Source organism: Lactuca virosa, chromosome 8 (genome assembly GCF_052849685.1).
Source record: "Lactuca virosa cultivar CGN04683 chromosome 8, Lactuca_virosa_CGN04683_v6, whole genome shotgun sequence".
NCBI lineage: Eukaryota > Viridiplantae > Streptophyta > Magnoliopsida > Asterales > Asteraceae > Lactuca > Lactuca virosa.
The window spans coordinates 344,197,254-344,221,061 of NC_136433.1; the positions used below are offsets into that span (position 1 = coordinate 344,197,254).

General features: G+C 37.3%; 1 non-coding gene across 1 annotated transcript; it reads left to right on the forward strand.

Moving 5' to 3' along the window:
- Positions 1–6,720: 6,720 nt before the first annotated feature.
- On the forward strand, positions 6,721–6,827 carry LOC145134985 (small nucleolar RNA R71). The gene has a single exon (XR_013719467.1). It is a non-coding gene; the product is annotated as a small nucleolar RNA R71 (small nucleolar RNA).
- Positions 6,828–23,808: the final 16,981 nt, after the last annotated feature.

Consider the following 23,808-nt stretch of genomic DNA (forward strand, 5'->3'; position numbering starts at 1 on the left):
GGGCCTTATTGGGCCATAACTAATCCAATTAACCTTAGTGGGCCATAAGCCCATTCTATTATTCTATTTAGGCCGTGAATGCTTCCAAGGGCCCAATAGGTCAAAAAAGTTTATGTTTAGGACCCAAAGATCCTAACTAAAGTTAATGGGCCCAAACTACTCCACCCTTTCTTCTTGGCCCAAAATCTCGGCCCATGTATATGAAAAAAAAGTGAAATAGGGGGAGGGTTGACTTTGGAGGTGTCACCTCCATTTTGTACATCATGTATCCATGCAAGGACCTCCATACATCCATACTAGTCACCTCACCACTCTCTCTCCCCTCTCTTCTTCTACTCTCGGCCAAGAGCCACAACACACACACACTCAAAAATCCTCTCCAAACATCTCTAAAATCATCCTCTTCTTTCATCAAAGATCACAAGGTTTTGTTTGTGCTTCAAGAGTAATCTTCAAGGTTTCAACTTCTTAGTAAGTGTTTATTATATATAAACACATATTATCCATCTTAATGCTAAAAATCTTTTCTTACATAACCTTCCTTCATGTTCTAACTCATTAGAAGTCCCTAAAGTTTGAAAACTACTCAAGGGAGTTGCTAGGGCCGGAAATCACTTCATCTCTTTCCATTCTTCTTCAAAAACCAAAACATCAAGCTAAGGTGAGTTCATACCCCCCCCCCTTGTTTTTGGTTTTCATATGATTTTTGGGGGAGAATGCAAGTAAAATGTGTAGATCTATGTGTTATATGCATGTTTGGTGTGAATACTTTGTTTATTTGGTAAAAATGTGTTGGATCTTAACAAATCTCGAAATTCTAAGTATTATTTAGCAAAGATCTATGAACTATGACATTATATACATCATATTATCATGCAAAAAGTGATTACATGTTTTAGATACAAAAGATTTCAACAAAAACCTTGTTAAAGGTCAAAATTGTCAAGAAAACAAAAGATAAGGGCAAAAAGGTACGTTTTTATAAGGGCCAAACAGGTCCTACATGTATAAAAAGGTCTTTTTATGTTAAACACACTTTAAAAAGAGGCAAAGATGCAAATTTAAGCTTAATGGGCCAAAACTTTGGGCCTCACGGTTTTGGGCCTAATTTGCGAAGAAAAAGAAGTTTTGGGGTTAAAAATGTTATTTGGCCAAAGTTTGAGTCATAAATGTAAATAAACCAAGTTTAGGGGTAAAAAGAACATTTATTTTCAAATTGGATCAAAAATGCAAAGTTTTCCAAAATTTGGGCCGAAAGTGTAAACTTTTACAAATAAGGGGTTGAAAAGGTATTTTCTGCAAAACAGGGTTCTAAATGTAAAAATATAACTTTTTGGGCCAAATTCACGAAATTCCAAACAATTGGGACAAAATTACAAATTTTTATAAATTATGGACTAAAGTGTCATTTTTACAAAACTTTGGGCCTTAATTAAAAATTGGAGGATTATTGGCCAAAAATGTCATTTTACAAAAATGAAAGCTTCTTATCACCAATTTAATAAGCCTCGGACTAAAACAAACAACGAATAATACAAACGAACGAAATACGTCGATAACTATTTATTGAGCCTAATATACACGTTACTTGACCATTGGACCCTAAGGGCCCAATTAAGTGTATATTGAGCCCAATGTTTTCCATGATGTGTTTATTGGGTCTTGCGACCCACTTACATGTTAATTTGGGTCTAAGTCATGGATAACATGTTATTGGGCTTTTGTGGCCCATTTACATGCCTACTGGACCTAAATTACCCTCTTTCATGTTATTGGGCCTTTGTGGTCTAATTACATGCTAATAGGGCTTAGAATGGAAATTTCACACGTTAGTAGGCCGTAACTATACCATTGCGTAATCATTAAACTTCGTATACTTATATATGTACTTTTCGAATACAAAAACGTACCACATATATGTAAACATTAAACATAGAACAAAATGGGGTTGAGAATCTAGTGAGACATGTCGGTTGGCACCTCCGAGTGTACAATCGTAGCATGTAGTTATAATCAGAGTTTCATGGTAGGAAAGCGGGAGTTTGTGTATAGATCTATACGGGGTGACCCCCTACGCCTTAGTTGTTCGCTACAGCTAGACTAGGCCGGTCTAGGGCGACAAAATCCTTAGCAAGACCGGCATTTGGAAAAATACCAAGACGGGCGACCTAGTCATTATCATGCATGGTTATAACGGCTCATATAGGGATTCAATACCAAAAGTTTAACCTTTTGAAGATAAACTCTTTAATTGTGTCAATGCAAAACGACTTATCTAATGATACAAGAAACTAGACGTTGTTATAAAACAGAAAATATCGGATTTTCTAGGGAAATTATTCATATACACTTATCATTTATTCAAAATAAAATGAATCTAAACTACACTCATACAAGTTTTAACTATGAAATTCACACATGCATTTATACTTGATTTCCACATCATTTTCAAACATTTTACAGAAAATATCGGATTTTCTGGGTTTTTATGAAAGATACAAAGACTTTTACTCAAACATACTTATGAACTCACCAACATTATATATGTTGACCGTTTTCAAAATAACTTGTATTCTCAGGTAATCGTTAAGCTGGAAGATATGCAAGTATGTATGGTTTCGTTTTATGTAATAGCACTTATCGTACTTTTAACAATTTGAACTTATGTATTTTAACAATGTACTTGACGTGAACAATGCTAGTTGTATTATGTAATGTGGGTGATGATCGTGTTATGATTCATGTATATTCATTGTGATGATTATTCAATTGTTAGTCACACGAGCCCCCGGACGTTTCCGCCGTCTGGTTCGGGGGTGTGACAAGGAGGCATGGAGGCTGATAAGGAACAAGGCTTAAGAATAAAAGACGCTTAAAATAGGGGTAAAACCCTAAAAATGAGGGTTTCTAGCTGAAGGGAGTACGCTCGGCGTACTCAAGAACCACCCGCGACCAGACCAGGCATTACTCCCAACATACTTGGTGAGTACCCCCCGCGTACTCGACCAAGCTCCAAAACACCTAAACTTCATCTGGCCATAACTCCTTCGATCTAAGTCCAATTTCGACGAACTTTATTTCCACGGAAAGGTGACGAGAAGCCCTACACGTCTAACAACTCACCCCCGTTTAAGACTTCCCGAACAAAACCCAAAATTCATAAAGGCCCGAACTGCCAAATTACGATTATACCCTTGGGCTCCGAAACACAATTGAACACTCGGATCACTTAATCTATAATACCCACATCCAAAAAGGGCTAATTCTCTCTTCCTCTAAGGCCCGAAGCCTTAAGATAACTGATGAATAGGCCACAACCCCGAATAATGAAGCGATTCGAAACCGAATGTTACAGTGATTCTAAGTCCTTTTAACTAAATGCATCAACAGTCTCAAAGAAAAACGAACCAATTTAGGCATTTTCCACCAAGAACAAACCCTAACCTTAAAATTCACAAAAGTAGTAAAATTAACAAGATTAAAGTGTGGTAATCTTACCGAAATTGAAGAGGAAAACTGAAATTAAGAAAAGCTTGAAGAAAATTGGTGACAGAATCAAGTGTGGGGACCGATGGTTCTCGTTTGTGCGTGAGTAGTTGGAAGTGGTAGTCAAAGATTTGAGATTACGTATAAAATGGTCCCCCCGTGCTTTTTATATCTCACGTCGTGAGGGATGAAGCTCACGTCGTGAGCTGCAAACTGATTAAAAAAGCGGGTCAAATTTGTTTTCCACGTCGTGGGGCTTAGTCCCACGTCGTGATTTTGAAGTTTTTGACCAAAAACATTAATTTTATTAAAAAAATTAACCACTCTTGAATTTAACCCCACACTTGATTTTTTTTACTATCTATTAAAATTAAGATGATTATGATGACGACTTATCCTAAAACTTAAATGAAAATGAAAAAACTAAAATAAAATGAAAATGAAAACCGAGCTCGCGTTGCCTCCCGAGAAGCGCTTCTTTGTATGGAGTCATGAGCGGACTCTATGTCGCCCTATGTTGTATTGGTTGGAGGTACGATCTCCATTTGCACTTTTTGTTCCTTCCACCTTCTTTTGTAAGCTTGAACCCTTCTTATATATGCTTTTTTAGAATTTTCCTTCTTTGTTTTGGTATGCCTTCCTCCTGTTTCCGCTTCAACCCTTTATTCCTCGCAGCAGGTTGAGATTCTCCCTTTTCTTTTTGTTGTTCCCTAGCATTAACATCCAGCTTGTCCAAGGTTGGCTTGTTCAATTCTTATGTAATCTCATTGTCACTTACTTCTTCATCATCACTTGAGACCAAAGATACTTCACTTTCTTCATTCACTTAGGACCTTGGTGTTGTAAATGAGAAATCTTTAAAGATCATTGGAATTGATTCTCTTGGATTGGTACGCTTGATTTCCTCTCTTGTATGAATTTCTTCTTCCATTAATTTTTCTAACTGTTCAAGCTCATTATCTTCATCCATATAGAACACTTCGTTTTGAGCCTCATTCTTATTGAATCTGTCTTCAACTCCAAATGTCATCTTGTTGATAGAAGAAATTTGGGAAACACTTGAACAAATGTTAGTACAAGTTTATAGTTGCGGAATAAGTTAATCTCAAAGGATCATGAAAGCTCAACAATAATAAGTTAGATTTGTTAGAATGTTAGTTGCGGAAATTTAAAAGAAAAGTAAATGACAACAAGTTATATATCAAGTAAACACTAAGCTGATTCGTAACAGGGTTTGCATTCAAACACGAGTTAGTAAGTGAGATCAGTTTAAAGTGAAGAGGATCTTCGATGATGATCAGTAAGCAAGATATGAGAAGATGATCTTTATATTTCTAAGAGAATCAAAAGATCATAGTAGAGAAGATATAAGAGATAAGAAGGAGAACTGGAATTAGAAGTGAATTCAGAAGTGAGATTAGAAGTGTGTTGATACAAAACATGAGTACTCTATTTATAGATTCTCGAAGACTTACATTCTGAATAATCAATTAATAAACTACTGACTAATATGGTCATACAAGGTCCATTGGATAAACAAATGCTATCACACTAAGTCGGTACAAAAGTTAAGTCTTCATTACAGTTCACTTCTTGATTGCAGTAGCAGAGAAGTAATTGCGGTAGAGAAAAGAACAGGTTGTGGTAGACATAAGAGTTGCGGTAGTAGAGATGATTGCGGGTTGCCAAGTTTAAGATGGGCACTTTTTGCTTCAACACATCTCCTCTTGTCCCACTCGCAAAGTAAGTTTTGATTCACAAATATCTACTAATGCTCGCACGGTATTAAGTAGTGGACGTCCAAAGATAATAGGGACATCTTCATCCTCTTTCATGTCTAGCACAATAAAGTCGATTGGAAAAATAAATTTTCTAATTTTTACTAATATATCTTTATTCATGCCTCGAGGATGAGTCACCAAACGATTTTCCATATGAATTGTTATCCTTGTGGCCTTCACTTCTGGAAGGTTGAGCTTTTGGTAAAACGAATATGGCATTAAATTAATACTTGCTCTAGAATCGGCTAACGCAAATGTCTTCATGTTATATCCATACTCACATGGAAGTGTAAGGTGTCTTGGATCTCCCATTTTCTTTGGTATTCCCTCCATAATCACCATGGAACTTTGCTCACTAAGTACTACCTTTAAGGTTTTCTCTATTTGTTGACGAGTGTTGAGGAGATCTTTCAGAAATTTAGCGTATTCGGGAACTTTGGCGAAGGCTTCAATAAATGGGGTATTGATTAGAACACCCTTGACTTGATTCATAAACTTCTTATGCTCCTGTTCCAATGGATGTACTTTAGCTCGAGAAGGAAACGGTAATGGAGGATGATATGCTTTGACAAAAGAGATTTTTTTCTGATCAGACCCAACCCACAACGTAAGGGAAGGATCCTCACGACGTGAGAATTACGTGTCAACTGGTTCATTTTTTCTTCAGTTTTCTTTCGCTTTGGCTATGGATCAGGCTGCTTTGTGTCTTCTTCTAATTCCTCCAAAAACTCAGAAATAGTGTCTTCTTCATTGGATATGGCCATGACATGTGGTTGCTTCTTTTGATCGGGAAATTTAGGTGGTAACCGTTCGTGAACTAGTGTGGTCAATTGCTCGAGTTGAGTCTCAATATTTTTGATGGAATCTTGTTGGTTTCTAATTGTAACATCAGTTGCATCATGTCGTTTTTCAGAAGTCTCCATGAACCTAGTAAATCCACCTTCTTCTCGGGTTGTGTTTGTTCTCTTTGGTAGTAGCCTCGTCCAGTTTGCCTATATTTTTCATCTTTTTCTTTCTTGTACTCTTCATAGGGCAACCATTCTTTCTTTGGCTTTCTCCAATCTTCATCATATCGGTCTCCACTAGAGTAACAAACTTGCACTTTCCTATTCCCGTTTTCGTCTAAATGGCAATCCTCAATCAAATGCGGCCCATTGCAAATTTCACAACCCACACATATTGCATGTATGGATTGGTCCATCTTTGTCATTCTTCGATCCATGTTACTCAACATTGCCAAAGCAGTCGCGATGTATTCCGAAACACCATTTTCGATTCCCCATCTCCGTCTTGTCGAGGGTTGTGGTACTCCCTTGAATGCTTGGAAAATTCTTCGATTAGCTCCTTAATTTTAGCGGGATTCTTCTTTGTTAATGGTCCTTGAGAATCAAGGAGTTTCCTTGTCGTTACGTTTACCCCATCGTAGAAGATCGAGACTTCTTGTTGCTCGTTTAGATCATTTTAGGGACAATTCATTAGTAACCCCTTATACCTTTCCCATGCTTCATATAAAGATTCCCACGCTTGTTGCTCGAAATTGGCTATGACTTTCTTGAGTTTAGAAACCTTTAATGGTGGACAAAATTGTTGGAGAAATTCTACACGCATTTGGGCCCAAGTGGTGCTCGTACCAGTTGGGAGTGCCTTTATCCAATCTTGTGCTGCTCCTTTGAAGGTAACCAGAAGCATTCTTAACAAGACCGTTTCTCATGGTACATTCTGAATATTGAAATAATTGACGATGTCATTGACTTCATCGAGGTGCTTGTATGCATCTTCATGATCTTTTCCAGATAATGGAATATTCTTTAGTGCGTAAAGGATGCGTCCCTTAAGCTCGAAGGTGGCGGTGGCGGGAATTACGGGTTGCACAAGCCCTGGACTGGTGTCCTCACGTATTTTCTTCTTGTATGCGTCTATCGTCATGTCAGCTATGTCCTTCATGTTGTTTTCGGGCTCGATTTCGGGTTCGCTACTTTTGTATGTTTCTGTTTCGACTCGTAACCAGCTTCCTTTTTGTTAGGAGTCTTCTCAAAGCTTTCGAACGTGCTTTCCTTTTTTTGGCTTGTTGTTTGATCCTCCTACGTACTTGTCCTTCTTTTTATGGAATTTTGACTCATGATCTTCAAATGGTGGTGCCAATGATGTCTTTGATCCGCGGGTCATATACTACTGAAACAAAAACAAAAATAAAAACGTAAAAACGAACTAAAACTGATCAAAAAAGTAAAAACGAAATAAAATTCTGAGATATCAGATCTCACGTCGTGAACAATGGGAGCTCAAGTCGTGAGTTCAGTATTTCAGGAAACTTAACTAATGCTAAAAAGTAACTTTTTGCAGGGTTTAACCCACAAAAGGGTCGATTAACCTAAAGCAATTTAACTAATAACGGAAATAGCCGTTCCCCGGCAACGGCGCCAAAAACTTGTTGTGTGCAAAATATATCACCTATCTAGCTTTAAATTTATAACCTAACTACTTATTTACTAATGCACTTATAGGCAGTGTACCTAGTCAGTTTATACTATAGTAAAGTAAGTTGGGTATCGAACACAGGGAACAGATTCAATTTATTAAAATAACTACTAAAAATTAATCTAAAAGCAGGCAATAATTAAAAAGGGTTTTTTTATCTAATTTTTCAAGTTCTGATAAACTTGAGCACTCAACTAAAAACGATTGTAATCAATTTATTTAAAACACTTTTGTTTAGTTTCAAATCTACCTTTTTCCTATGGTTAGTTACTATTTATGGATTAATAAAGTTGGTTACCAGTTATTATGTAATTAGCAATCTTTGTCCAATCTACTAATATTTTCACCAATTCATGTACTACTATGTAATAGTCCTACACAAGCAAACACATAATTAGTTATTAATGATAATTGGACTATGTAAGATTTATCTAAGACAATTAAGCAAACACAATTATGATCACAATTATGTTCTCCAACACAACTAAAGTTGTTACTTTTATCACTTATCTAAGATGTGGTCACTCCTAGATCTAGCAATTTAATGGTCACTAAACTACTAGGTAAACAAGTTCATGTAATTTAATGGTAACTAAGTTACACTAAACTTGAATTTAAGCAACAAATATACAAACTTTAACATTCTAGGTAATGATAATTAAACACAAACACCAAACCAACTTTATAAAATCCAATAGATAGTAAACCAACTCATAGTTTCAAGGTTTCATCTAGCTAAGTGAAAGTAAACTAACTTAGCTACTCATGGCTGAAAGTAAACACACAAGTTCATAAGAAATTAACATGATTAAATAAGCGCAAACCGAATGTAATGAATTAATCCTCAAATTCTCGCTCTTCAAACAAGCTCTCATTCCAAAGATGTTTTTTCGCAAGTTTCTGACCTCCAAACTCGAGTATCTCAGAATATCCCTCCTCCCAAAAGCTCTCCCAATCGTAAATACAAAGGGATATATATAGTTTTCGTAAAACGTGGCTTACGTCGTGAGATTAGTAGAAATTCTAGTATCTTGCAAGGATTTTGGCTTCCGCGTGTCTATCTTCTAGAATCTTGCTCCTCACGTCGTGAGTTTGGTTTTTGCTTAAATCTTCTTCTTTTAAGCTCCAATCCTCCAAAGTTCCAATGTTTGTCGCTTCTAGTTGTGACAACCCGATACTTTCTAGTCAACAAAAGTCAATCTCCGTTAAATAAAATGCCGAATTTTGTTTATTCCATTAAGCTCTTGTGGGTTAGAAAATAATCTAATATATATAAATAAAATTTATATAAGTTTTAGGAACCAAAAACACTCGAAAATCAGCAAAAATCGTTCAGCCCAGTGTTTACGGTCGCACACCCGTTTACGGCCGTAAACCCATTCCCGACCGTAAACCCAGCCGATATATAAGATTTTACCGGAGAGATTCCTCATTTTTCATCTTTTTCACCCAAAAACTCTCTCAAATCTCTCCCAAGAACCTCCCAAGAACATTCAAATCATCAAGATCAAACCTTCAAATCTTCAAGTTTTACCTCAAGAACACCAAAACACCAAGAACAACCTTCAAATCTTCAAAGGCCACAAACCGTTCACAACCGAAAACCGTTCACGGCCGCAAACTCAGTTCACGACCGCAAACGGCCTTGAGCCGTGAACCTTGTCCACAAACCCTCGTTTTCCACAAACACAAGTCTCGGTAACATTCCTAAACCAAAAGCAAGTGTTTTCTAACACTTTAATTAATGGTTTCGCTAATTAAAATACAATTATGTGTTTAATTGTCATTAGGATTCCGTTAATTCCGCGTACAACAACTCAATGGTCATCTTTCCAGTCTCGCCGTCTGGAACATACACACAACCAACAGTGAGTTCATACGCCTACACCTTTACTCCTTTTAACGTTTTCATGGGGGAATACAAGCAAAACACAAAGAAATCTTGTGATTTTATATAAAGGATTTTTAACATGATTATAACTTATGCAAACAATAAAATCAAGAGATCATTACATTTTATAAAACACTTAGATATTTTATCCCTTTTGTAATATGTTGAGCATAAGGGAAGTTTTCAACATACAACCTGAATTGCAAAGTTTTCAGTATAATACACGAATTGAATACATAACATACATGAAAACTATAATAGGTATAGTTTGGGATTCCACACGCGGTTTTATCGATTCTAGAGTTTATACATTAACAAACATATAAACTATAAAGGTATAGTTTACAGAACAATTACATTATCAATGCACGAAACGTAGATACAATGTGAATAAACATATAAACTATATTAGTTATGGATTATACAAACAGTCTTTTAAATTCAGAGGATTCATTTTATTCTAAACTTAATCGTTAGTATAGCATTTTATGAGTGAGCATCTTCGCGTACTTACCTAAGTACTAACAAAAGTCCTGAGATTATAACCAGAGTCTCCTGGAGGGAGAACATGAGTTTGTGTATTGATCTATACGGGACTGACAATCCCGCACCGCAACTGTTAGCTACAGTTAGGCCGACAGGCCTGGGTGACAAAGTCATTTCGATTCCGACGCCTGAAGAACGTCGTTCAGGCAATTCTATGGTCAAGTATGGTTATATCAACTCATAATTTGGTACTAAATAATACGATTAATGTATGAATGGTAAACAACTTCAATTAGTTTTATTTTAAATTAATAGAACTACTATACATACTGGTGGATTCCAGGGTTCTCATACAAGAACATACTATACATACTGGTGGTAGCTAGGGCTTTCACACGGAATACATTATACATTATTGGTGATGGCCAGGGATTTCCTACCATAGTTTTCATACAAAACAATACTATACAATTCCACTGGTGGTATCCAGGCATATAAACTAACACTTTCATATACAACTACAAGAACACAGTAACGAACATACACTTTGGTATTAGGGTTTAAGACTACTTTTCAATACTAGAGAAAAACTGGATTTTCTTGAGAACATGCCAACATTTTACAGATTCACAGACAGGTTTTCCATACAAAAACATACTTATGAACTCACCAGCTTTAATGCTGATACTCTTTCAAAACCGCTTGTACTCTCAGGGAATCAGTAGGCAGGTACTCCCGCAGGCTTTTGTGAAGACGGAGCTTATAGTGTCTCGTCTTTTATACTTTTTTATATACTTTTGATGTCATACAAACTATGTATCGAACATATGTAAATACTTATATATATATATATATATATATATATATATATATATATATATATATATATATATATATATTCAATGTAATGGTAGTGTTTGCTTTGATTACTATGATGCAATTGTTGTGATAGTGTACATGACGTCCTCCACCCCCGAACGTTTCCTTCGTTCCGGTTTGGGGGTGTGACATATTGGTATCAGAGCATTGTTTATAGTGAACTAAGTATATCAAACCTTTCATGATATACAATTATAAACGCTAAGGGGCCGAAGTGCTCTGAACTAAAAGTATACTTTTAAAATCTAAGTATTTTATAAGAAGTATACAAGTATACATACATACCAGAACCAGTATCAAAAGAAGAACAAAACAAAAGTATTTAAATGTTGGAAATTGCTGTTAAACCTGGGAAGTTATGTAATCGTATTTGGGATAAATATAGCCTGATCAACTATATTTATTTGAGATACGACCGACATGTGCTTGGGAGTGATAGTGGTGTTACGATAAGTCTAAAACTTACCAAACTTCATACAAAAGAGATCAATAGAATAGAACACACAACCTAAAATACTATAGGAGTATTTTATCTAGAGCCAAACACGTCGTACAGATTTCATTCCAAGTGTTGCTATTTATTTTTCTAGCAATTGTTTACTTGCATTAGTAGACTTCTTCTGTAAAATCGCTTAATAGAACACTTTATCTATCAGGGTGAGATATATATTGTTCAATATCACCTGACATTTGACCACCGTAGAGGACTTATCTTCGTTTTCTCATAAATTATTTTAGAGAAAGATGCCTCCGAAGAAGAAGTCCAATCGAAAGAACAACAATTCTCCACCGCCGCCACCTCCTCAGTTCGACCCTGCTGTGTTTCAAGCAGTAGTTACAGCCGTTGTGGTTGCCGCTATGTTGCAGATCAATTCTAGCAGCACTAGCGGATCGGGAAGTAGTACCCATCCCCTCAACCTCGAAAGCAACCAGGGACACTCAAAGGAGTGTTCCTACAAAGACTTCATGAAAGCGAAGGCCAAATCCTTTGACGACAATGGAGGTGTCATTGCTCTAACTCGTTGGTTCGAGAATATCGAATCAATTTTCGAAATATGTGTGTCCCCCGAGGCAAGCAAGGTGAAGTTTGCCGCCTGCACCTTCACAGATAGAGCATTAACTTGGTGGAACAGCCGAGTCAAATCCCTAACTCTGCCCGTGGCCAATGCCATGAGTTGGGAAAATCTGAAGGAACTGATGCTCGTTGAGTACTGCCCAAGGGGTGAGATGCAAAAGCTAGAGCAAGAGCTCTGGAACCTGAAGATGAAGGGTTCCGACATTGCTGCGTACACAGCTAGGTTTAGCGACCTGGCTCTTCTGTGTCCCGGGATGGTCACCCCGGAAAGAAAGAAAGTTGAGAGGTACATGTGGGGATTGACACCCCCAACTCAAGGGAACGTTTTGGCGGCTAAGCCTCGCACATTTGACAACGCTAAGTGTCTGGGGCAGACTCTGATTGATCACGGGGACAGTCATGAACCCGTAGCAGCCGCTCCCGAACCTTCACAAGATCCCTCCAAGAAGCAACAGACTGTGGCAGTCCACGCTGCTACCGTCCCTGCTGTTGTTCCCACTACTCCAACAACTCCCAACCGTTATGATGGAAACCTACCCCTGTGTAACAAATGCAACTTCCATCACTTGGGGGTTTGTAGGGAAATGCAATGCGACAAATGTGGAAAAAAGGGGCACACAACTCGTTTTTGCAAGACTCCAGCACAAATCCAACCAACCAAACAGGGTCCTGGAGCGGGAGTAGGCCAAACCTGCTATGGTTATGGAGAACCCGGGCACTTCAAGAGGAATTGCCCCAAAACAACAACAGTTGGCAACACAGGGAAGGTGCTAGCAATTGGCCAAAAGGAGGCAGTTGCTGATCCCACCGTAGTTACGGGTACGTTCCTCCTCGACAACTCTTATGCATGCATTCTCTTTGATAGTGGTGCGGAGAGAAGTTTTGTCAGTCATGCATTTAAACATCTAATTGAGCGTAAATCCCAACCTTTAACCGAACTGTTCACCGTCGAAATGGCTAACGGAAAGAAAGAGAGTACTAACGGCGTATTCGTAGGATGCACCCTCACTTTAAACGATTATTCCTTTCCAATCGACCTTATGCTGATTTCCATAAAAAGCTTTGATGTAATCATCGACATGGATTGGTTGAGCCCTAATCATGCTGATATCCTTTGTTACGAAAAAGCCATTCGCCTCAATCTGCCATCTGGCGAAGCCCTCATTATCTATGGCGACAAACTCAGCACGAACCTCCGTATCATTTCGTGCATAGAAGCCCAAAAACACCTTCGAAAAGAGTGTCACACATTCCTAGCCCATGTCGTAAACAAAAAGAAAGAAGTTAAGGACCTCGAGAACATCCCTGAAGTCTGTAACTTTCCCGATATCTTCCCCGAGGATCTTCCAGGAGTTCCTCCCGAGCGTCAAGTCGAGTACCGAATCGACTTGATTCCCGAAGCTACCCCCGTAGCCAAGTCCCCGTATCGTCTAGCTCCAGCGGAAATGCAGGAATTATCCAGTAAACTTTACAAACTACTCAGCAAGGGATTCATTAAACCAAACCTCTCACCCTGGGTAGCACCGGTCTTGTTCGTTAAGAAGAAGGATGGATCTTTCCGGATGTGCATAGATTATCATGAGCTCAACAAACTCACTATCAAGAACCGCTACCCTCTTCCCAGAATCGACGACCTCTTCGATCAACTTCAAGGAGCTAGCTACTTTTCAAAAATAGACCTGAGATCAGGGTACCATCAGCTACGAGTCCAGGAGAGTGATGTTCCAAAAACAGCTTTCCGAACTGGATATGGTCACTATGAGTTTGTAGTGATGCACTTCGGTCTAACCAACGTACCTGATGTATTCATGGACCTGATGAATAGGGTGTGTCGTCCATTTCTAGACAAGTTCGTGATAGTATTCATAGACGACATACTTATCTATTCACGAAGTGAGGAAGAACACAGCCAACACTTAAGGCAAGTTCTAGAAACATTGAGAGCAGAAAAGCTTTACGCGAAATTCTCTAAGTGCGAGTTTTGGATCAGGAAGGTAACTTTATTGGGTCACGTGGTTAGCAAAGAAGGCATACATGTGGACCCTTCCAAAATTAAGGCAATCGAGAATTGGTCAGCACCGAAGACGCCCACAGAAATCCGTCAATTCTTGGGTCTTGCTGGCTACTATCGCAGGTTCATCCAAAACTTCTCCAGGATTGCTAAGCCTCTTACCGCCCTAACTCAAAAAGGTGTAACCTTTAGTTGGGGAAAACAAAAAGACACTGCATTCCAAACTCTAAAGCAAGCCCTGTACAACGCACCTGTCTTATCTCTTCCTGAAGGGACAAAAGACTTCGTAGTTTACTGCGATGCATCCAATCAGGGGCTAGGCTGTGTACTTATGCAGTGAGGAAAGGTTATTACCTATGCCTCGAGACAGCTAAAGACAGACGAAGTCAATTATACTACTCACGATCTTGAGTTGGGAGCAGTGGTCTTCACACTGAAAATCTGGAGGCATTACCTGTATGGCACTAAGTGCACTATCTTTACCGACCACAAAAGCCTACAACATATCTTTGATCAGAAGGAGCTCAACATGAGACAACATCGATGGGTAGAGCTACTCAATGATTACGAGTGTGAAATTTGCTATCATTCGTGCAAAGCCAATGTAGTAGCGGACGCCCTTAGCCGGAAGGAATACTCAGGTCGTAAGGTGAAGGCACTAACCATGACAATCCAATCGCATCTGATCATGCAGATCAAAGAGGCTCAGCTAGAGGCCTTGAAGCCAGATAATGTGGCAGATGAAGCCTTGATAGGAATGGAGAAGAACTTCGAAATCAAGGGTGACGGGGTTCGTTATTTCATGGACAGGATCTGGACACCAAGGTTCGGTGGTTACAGAGAGGTGGTCATTAATGAACCCACAAAACCCGATATTTCGTTCACCCAGGTTCAGATAATATGTATCTAGATCTCAAGAAACTATATTGGTAGCCAAACATGAAAGCAGAGATTGCCACCTACGTGGGCAAGTGCCTAACTTGCGCCAAAGTCAAGATAGAATACCAAAAGCCCTTAGGTTTACTTCAACAGCCAAAGATACCTGAGTGGAAGTGGGAGCGGATCACAATGGATTTCATCACCAAGTTACCCAAGACTCTGGGTGGTCATGACACCATTTGGGTAATCATCGATAGATTAACCAAGTTTGCTCACTTCCTACCAATCAAGGAAACATACAAAATGGAGAGATTGACTAGAACCTACATTCAAGAGATAGTACGACTGCACGGTGTGCCTGTATCCATTATCTCAGACAGAGATAGCAGATTCACCTCGAGATTTTGGCAGTCACTATAGAAGGCTCTTGGAACTAAGCTGGATATGAGCACAGCTTACCATCCTCAAACAGACGGGCAGAGTGAGAGAACCATACAAACCCTTGAAGACATGCTGAGAGCATGCGTTATCGACTTTGGCAAGTCATGGTATACCCATTTGCCACTAGTTGAGTTTTCATACAACAACAACTATCACACTAGTATTAAGGCTGCTCCATTCGAAGCCCTCTATGGCCGTAAGTGCAGATCCCCTCTGTGTTGGGCTGAGTTGGGTGACACGCAGCTAGCTAGAGGTCAAGTCCCCGATAACACTCTCACTGGCCCAGAAATCATCCGAGAAACCACCGAAAAGATTGTACAGATCCAAGAACGACTAAAAGCCTCGAGAGATAGACAAAAGAGCTATGCCGATAAAAAACGAAAACCCTTGGAATTCTAGGTTGGTGACCGCGTACTGTTGAAGGTCTCACCCTGGAAGGGCATGATACGCTTCGGAAAGCGTGGAAAGCTGAATCCAAGATACATCGGGCCATTTGAGATCCTTGCTAGGATCGGTCCCGTAGCTTACAAACTCCGTTTACCCCAAGAGCTTAGCAACATTCATCCCGTCTTCAACGTGTCAAATCTTAAGAAGTGTCTATCCGACGAGACTCTTGTAATTCCACTCGATGAAATCGAGATCAACGAGAGTCTTAACCTCGTGGAAGAGCCAGTCGAAATCATGGATAGGGAAGTCAAACGAACAAAACAAAGTCGCATCTCGATAGTGAAGGTTCGCTGGAATGCCAAGCGGGGACCTGAATTCACTTGGGAGCGAGAAGACCAGATGCAACATAAGTATCCACATCTCTTTCCCTAGTCCATTTTTTTATTCATTATAGAATTTCGGGACGAAATTCCCTTTATCGGGGGGATGATGTGACAACCCGATACTTTCTAGTCAACAAAAGTCAATCTCCGTTAAATAAAATGTCGAATTTTGTTTATTCGATTAAGCTCTTGTGGGTTAGGAAATAATCTAATATATATAAATAAAATTTATATAAGTTTTAGGAACCAAAAACACTCGAAAAATCCAGTTTCATTCGAAAAATCAGCAAAAATCGTTCAGCCCAGTGTTTACGGCCGCAAACCCGTTCAAGACCCTAAACCCAGCCGATATATAAGTTTTTCCCTGAGAGATTCCTTATTTTTCATCTTTTTCACCCAAAAACTCTCTCAAATCTCTCCCAAGAACATTCAAATCATCAAGATCGAACCTTCAAATCTTCAAGTTTTCCCTCAAGAACACCAAGAACAACCTTCAAATCTTCAAAGGCCACAAACCATTCACAACCGAAAACCGTTCACGGCCGCAAACTCAGTTCACGACTGCAAACGGCCTTGAGCCGTGAACCTTGTCCACAAACCCTCGTTTTCCACAAACACAAGTCTCGGTAACATTCCTAAACCAAAAGCAAGTGTTTTCTAACACTTTAATTAATGGTTTCGCTAATTAAAATACAATTATGTGTTTAATTGTTGTTAGGATTCCGTTAATTCCGCGTACAACAACTCAAGGGTCATCTTTCCAGTCTCGCCGTCTAGCACATACACACAACCAACAGTGAGTTCATACGCCTACACTTTTACTGCTTTTAACGTTTTCAGGGGGGAATACAAGCAAAACACAAAGAAATCTTGTGATTTTATATAAAGGATTTTTAACAGGATTATAACTTATGCAAACGATAAAATCAAGAGATCATTACATTTTATAAAACACTTAGATATTTTATCCCTTTTGTAATATGCTGAGCATAAGGCAAGTTTTCAACATACAACCTGAATTGCAAAGTTTTCAGTATAATACACGAATTGAATACATAACATACATGCAAACTATAGTAGGTATAGTTTGGGATTCCACACACGGTTTTATCGATTCTAGAGTTTATACATTAACAAGCATATAAACTATAAATGTATAGTTTACGGAACAATTACATTATCAATGTACGAAACGTAGATACAATGTGAATAAACATATAAACTATATTAGTTATGGATTATACAAACAGTCTTTTAAATTCAGAGGATTCATTTTATTCTACACTTAATCGTTAGTATAGCATTTTATGAGTGAGCATCTTTGCGTACTTACCTAAGCACTAACAAAAGTCCTGACATCCAGAGTCTCCTGGAGGGAGAATGTGGGTTTGCGTATCGATCTATACGGGACTGACAATCCCGCACCGCAACTGTTAGCTACAGTTAGGCCGACAGGCATGGGTGACAAAGTCATTTCGATTCCGACGCCTGAAGAACGTCGTTCGGGCAATTCGATGGTCAAGTATGGTTATATCAACTCATAATTTGGTACTAAATAATACGATTAATGTATGAATGGTAAACAACTTCAATTAGTTTTATTTTAAATTAATAGAACTACTATACATACTGGTGGATTCCGGGGTTCTCATACAAGAACATATTATACATACTGGTGGTAGCTAGGGCTTTCACACGGAATACATTATACATTATTGGTGATGGCCAGGGATTTCCTACCATTGTTTTCATACAAAACAATACTATACAATTCCACTGGTGGTATCCAGGCATATAAACTAACACTTTCATATACAACTACAAGAACACAGTAACGAACATACACTTTGGTCTTAGGGTTTAAGACTACTTTTCAATACTAGAGAAAAACTAGATTTTCTTGAGAACATGCCAACATTTTACAGATTCACAGACAGGTTTTCCATACAAAAACATACTTATGAACTCACCAGCTTTAATGCTGATACTCTTTCAAAACCGCTTGTATTCTCAGGGAATCAGTAGGCAGGTACTCCCGCAGGCTTTTGTGAAGACGGAGCTTATAGTGTCTCGTCTTTTATACTTTTGTTATACTTTTGATGTCATACAAACTATGTATCAAACAGATGTAAATACTTATATATATATATATATATATATATATATATATATATATATATTCAATGTAATGGTTGTGTTTGCTTTGATTACTATGATGCAATTGTTGTGATATTGTACATGACGTCCTCCACCCCCGAACGTTTCCGTCGTTCCGGTTTGGGGGTGTGACACTGGTCCTTGTTCACCAAGATTGTCCACTTCTGGCTTCAAAACAAAATTTAATTCAATAAGTACCAACTATCTTTGCAATTAACCAAAATATTACTTAAAAAATATTAAAATATTGCCTAAATATATGTATAAATATGACAATATCAGCGAAGATGATGGGGGATGAAGTTAAAAACCCTAATAGGAGTGTTCATGGGGATTGAAAAGAATTGTCAGAAAATCGAGTGTGTTTTTTGTTGGTGATTTTAGTGTTATCAACATGTTTTAACTGTGTCGTTTTAACTTAGTAAATAAACCCGATTCGATTTTTCATTTGGTAAATATACTATCTCACATATCATTTCTTTCCTCCATTATTGTTTAACCATTCACATTTTCTTTCCTTCATTATCATTTATTAGTTCACCCCATTGAACATTACTGTTATCCATCAGCATGAAGATCGAAGATAATCAATATTTTTGCTTCCTTATCAAAGTTATTGCTTAAATCGTGCATCTGCCGATTCAAGTGTTAATCGTGAATCCTTTAATCATAATCTTTAGTTGATAAAACGATATAGTTTCATGTGGTTTACTACCTAAGCTTAAACTCAGGTAGGGCTGTAATGTATATTCACTTTCTATATATATATATATATATATATATATATATATATTATTTTTGTTTTTTTAATTGTTGTAATAAAAGAAGATTGAAAAATAAAATAATAATGGACAAATCCGTAATTATAAAAAGATTTAAAATTTTTTGACCTACCACGCAACAAAATAAAATTTTTGGACCGAATGGTGTCCAAACCTTTTTGGATTAAAATAGTAATTTTAAGCTAAGTACAGGTGCCAATTTTGTTTAAAAAAAGGTAAATGCTTCGATACATGCTTTTAATACGACCACCGAATAGACTTATATATATCGTTAAATATGTATTTGCGCGGAGGTTATTGTTGTGAGTTTTGCAAAGAAAAAAATGTGGTGGTTGTTTGAAATGTTGGGCCACGTCTGCTTGCTGGTTTGCTTCTGCCGTCGGCGATGGCGTGGAGTGCCGGAGATAGCGGCGCCAGATGCAATGAATGTAGCACCTGAAGTTCTCGCCGGCGATGGCGCTCTTACCTCTGCCGATTTTCTGTTTGGGGTTAGCACAGTTGGATCGAAATATCGCGATGTGAAGCATCCATTTATCAACCTGATGGTTGTAATCGGCTTCGTTACCTCGATACTGACGATCGTGATACAATTAGGACTTAAATTGTTGAACGCTTGTAGCTCCATCACCATAAGAAGCAACATCATGTGACATAGAATGTGTTACGATTTCATATTCATCGGAACTTGTTTGATGTCCATTGTGATTTTATTTGAAGTCAATGCTGCAGTAGAGACGAAAGAGGAATGGATCCAGTGGCTTGTTTTCGGAGGAAGTTATTTTCTGGCGGCCTTTATCATAGCTTATGCATACACAGTGTTCGTTAAAGCCTTGACTACTGCAAATCCGGCCAGAGCCAGAGTACTTAACCGGTAGGTTTTCCGTTCTATCTGCTTTAATTAAATTAAAATCAATTGTTGATTCATATTCAATTCGATTTCAGGATCATTTGATTGTTGCTAGGATGCTACAGGTGATTCAGTAACTAAATTGATACTAAGTAAATAAATAATGTGTAATTTGAATTGAATTGGTAAGTTTTGTATATGCTAGGTTGATTGATAATTTTGTATATGCTAAATCGATTGATCGATAATTTTGTATGCGATTTTAGTTTTGTGAAATGAAACACGATTAAATAAATATTTGTGATTAATGTTCGTTTAAGATGTTTGTGTCTGCATCGCCGTTGGCATATTCCGATGTCTTAGGCTTATGGCGTCCGGTTCTAGAAAGGTGTGGCCCAACACATTAACTAAAGCGACGTCATCCGTTCCAAACCTAACAACTGTAAGTTTCTCAATACAATCCCTCAATGTAGCATATACATACCTCATTGCAGTGCTTTCTTCAAAAATTTCAAGATCACCTAATTGTCACGGGATCACTCTTACGACTAGTCTATCTCGTGTGCCACTTAGTCTTTCTTCAACTAAGTTAGGCTACTTCGACGATCTTAGATGTATTAACGAAATTGGAAAGCAAGAGACTAACACTTCAATAATACAAATAGTGCTTGTATTATAAGAACTCAAGAGATTACAACAACTTCTCGATGATTTGCTACAAATAACTCTACCCCTATTTATAGGGTTCTTACACCTCCTCAACGGAAGGTTCTAGAGCGTGATATTTCTTGACTAATCTAGACTCTTCTAACTATATATATGATATTTACAAGACTCTAGAATATTCCATACTTGTCTATGATGTCCTAGAGATTTCTAGGACGTTCCCGTATTATCTAAGTTGTTCTTATATGATCTAGTGTGTTCTGGATCGTTCTAAGGTCTTCCGAATTATTCTAGCATCTTCTTGATTATTCCGGTCCGTTCCATCTTGTTCCATGATCATCTACAATATTCTAGCATCTTCAAGGGTCTCATAGAGTGTTCTTGATCACTCTAGAGACTCGTCGTGTATTCTTTTTATCGTTCCAATATTTTCTACACGGTCCCGGAGACTTCCAGAAATTTGTCAGTGACATAATGCTGAAAATTGCAACCAATCACAAACTATCACCTCTAGAAGGTAGAAAGTAGATTGAAAAGAAAAAGAAAAGGTGAATATTTCAGAAACAAAAATAAATAACTTATAATATTAGAAAGCAGAGATGAGAAGTATACCAGATATAATGCCCCACCAATTTTCTTTTCCGCATTTTGTTATCACAACTAATGGCATTTCTGCATTTGATGATGATTTGATTGCATCTCATGTATTGTTGATGTTGTAAAACTGAACTTAAAACAACTTTCTGCAAGTCTTTTAGGTTGTGTTGGAGCTCACAACCAAATGACAAAATTAGCCCTTGGTTTTCTGCTTCTAAGTTGCTCTTATAATCTTAACACAAATATTCACCTCATTAATTAAAAAAAGTAACTGATGATCTCTGTTATTTGTCAAATCCTCATCCCTAAAAGTTGTAATTTGTGAGATGTAACATGAAATTGATATCCTTTGACCTGTTTTGCATCACTATTCCCTTGATAACAATCACATTCTTGAATGTTTTTCTCCCAATCCCCTCTCCCCTGTTTGTTTGTACACTTGATTGAATAGAATCAATACAAGTAAAACAGATTTTAATTTTGGGGTTTCTGGTGTTTGCAATTAAAAATGCAAAAGAACATGAGCACATACATCTTCACATAACTAATTCATTGTTTTGAAAGTTAAAAAGTTTTTTTGATAACCTGTTGCAATCTGTGTTTCAGATTGTAAAAATCAATGGTTGAGTCAAGTGTAGCAATTCCCACAAGTGTTTAAGGACCCTTGTGCACTTATCATATTATTACTATGAATCAAATAATACATGAACTTGAAAGATTAAAAGTTGTATAGTTTTTGCAAAAAAACATAAACTTACTCGGAGAATTCTCTTGTAGCAACAAATTCAACCATTCCTCTACATAACTCATGCCTTTCATCAACATCCCAAGGAAGTGTAAGCACATTGAAAAAGACAAGGAGCTTGTGATAATTTAATAATAAAATATAAAAAGAGTTGATGAATTAGCAAAATCTCATGGATGATCTCATAAATTTCATGATTAGGAATGCTTTTGATGTTGATTGTTTTGTAGGAATATGAACATGTTTTCCAAGAAATTTGACAGGCTATGTGACAAAAGCTACTTATTTTTCACTAGATTAAGTTATCTAACTTATTTTCTCATGCTTCTTTTAGGTAACAAATAAGTAAGATGAAGGATCTGTATTCAAACTTTTTCAAACTACAGCTGCTGCTCCAACACTTTGGAATATTACTCAGGATAACAATTTTTTTTTTTAAATTTCAAAATTTAGAAGATGAAACGATTATAATCTGATTTAATTTGTTTTTTTTTTAATTTTTTTATTGAAGGACATATGCCACACACATGAGTTAGATCTGGGCATTAAGGATTAAAGGGCATTTTTTGGTGCAAGGTATGCAATCATAGTTCCTTTTTGAAATTCTGTTTGTTATATTTTAATTTTTGGTGAATATATAGATCATATTTGTATTTTTCAATCAATATATATTCTAAAGCTTACTCTAGCATATTTGTATTTTTCAATCAATATATATTATAAATATATAGATCATATTTGTATTTTTCAATGAATATATATTATAAAGCTTACTCTAGCATATATATATATATATATATATATATATATATATATATATATATATATATATATATATATTAATAAGTATATTTGAAAAAGATACCCAACTCTAGCATATATATATATATATATATATATATATGACATAAAATCTTCATCGAGCATAAGCATCTGAAAATTAAGTCAAGAGACGATTAATCACAAGGTTCTATAAAAGCTTATTATGGCAAGTCTTTTTTTGAAGATTTGTTTTTCTGAATGTTTTTGGAAATATTGGTTATTTGAATGTTTTTTGTATTTTTGAAAGGAAGGCAATTTTCAATTGTTTTTGAATTTTTTGAATGAAAGTAAACACACTTTTGTACAAACAAAAAGTAAAAGTTTAAGGATGGATGTTATCTGGATTTAACATTCCTAGACGGCCTAGGAAGTATTGAAACTTTGTTTCATCGAGAGCCTTAGTGAAGACATCGGAAATTTGATCTTCGGTGTTGATGAAGTGCAATTCGATATGACCCTTTTGAATGTTGTCTTTGATGAAATGATATCGAATGTCGATGTGCTTTGTCATGGAATGGTGAACGGGATTGTGAGAAATGGCAATTGCACTGGTTGAGTCACAATATATGGGAATTTGTGAAATTTTGAAGCCATAGTCACGCAGTTGAGTTAGCATCCATATGACTTGTGAACAACAGCCGGCGGCAGCGACGTATTCAGCTTCTACTGTTGATGTGGATACACAAGTCTGTTTCTTTGAAGTCCAACTCACTAGTCTACCTCCTAGGAATTGACAGCTACCAAATGTACTCTTTCTATCTAACTTGCATCCTCCGTAGTCTGAGTCGGTGAAAGCGTTCAGCTGAAAATCGGATTTAGCTGGATACCAAAGGCCAAGTTTGGGAGTGCCTTTTAGGTATTTGAAGATGCGTTTCACAACAACTACATGGGATTCCATAGGATTTGCTTGGTATCTGGCACAGACACATGTGGAAAACATGATGTCAGGTCTGCTGGCAGTGAGGTATAAGAGTGATCCGATCATTCCACGATATCTTTTCTGATCAACAGGTTT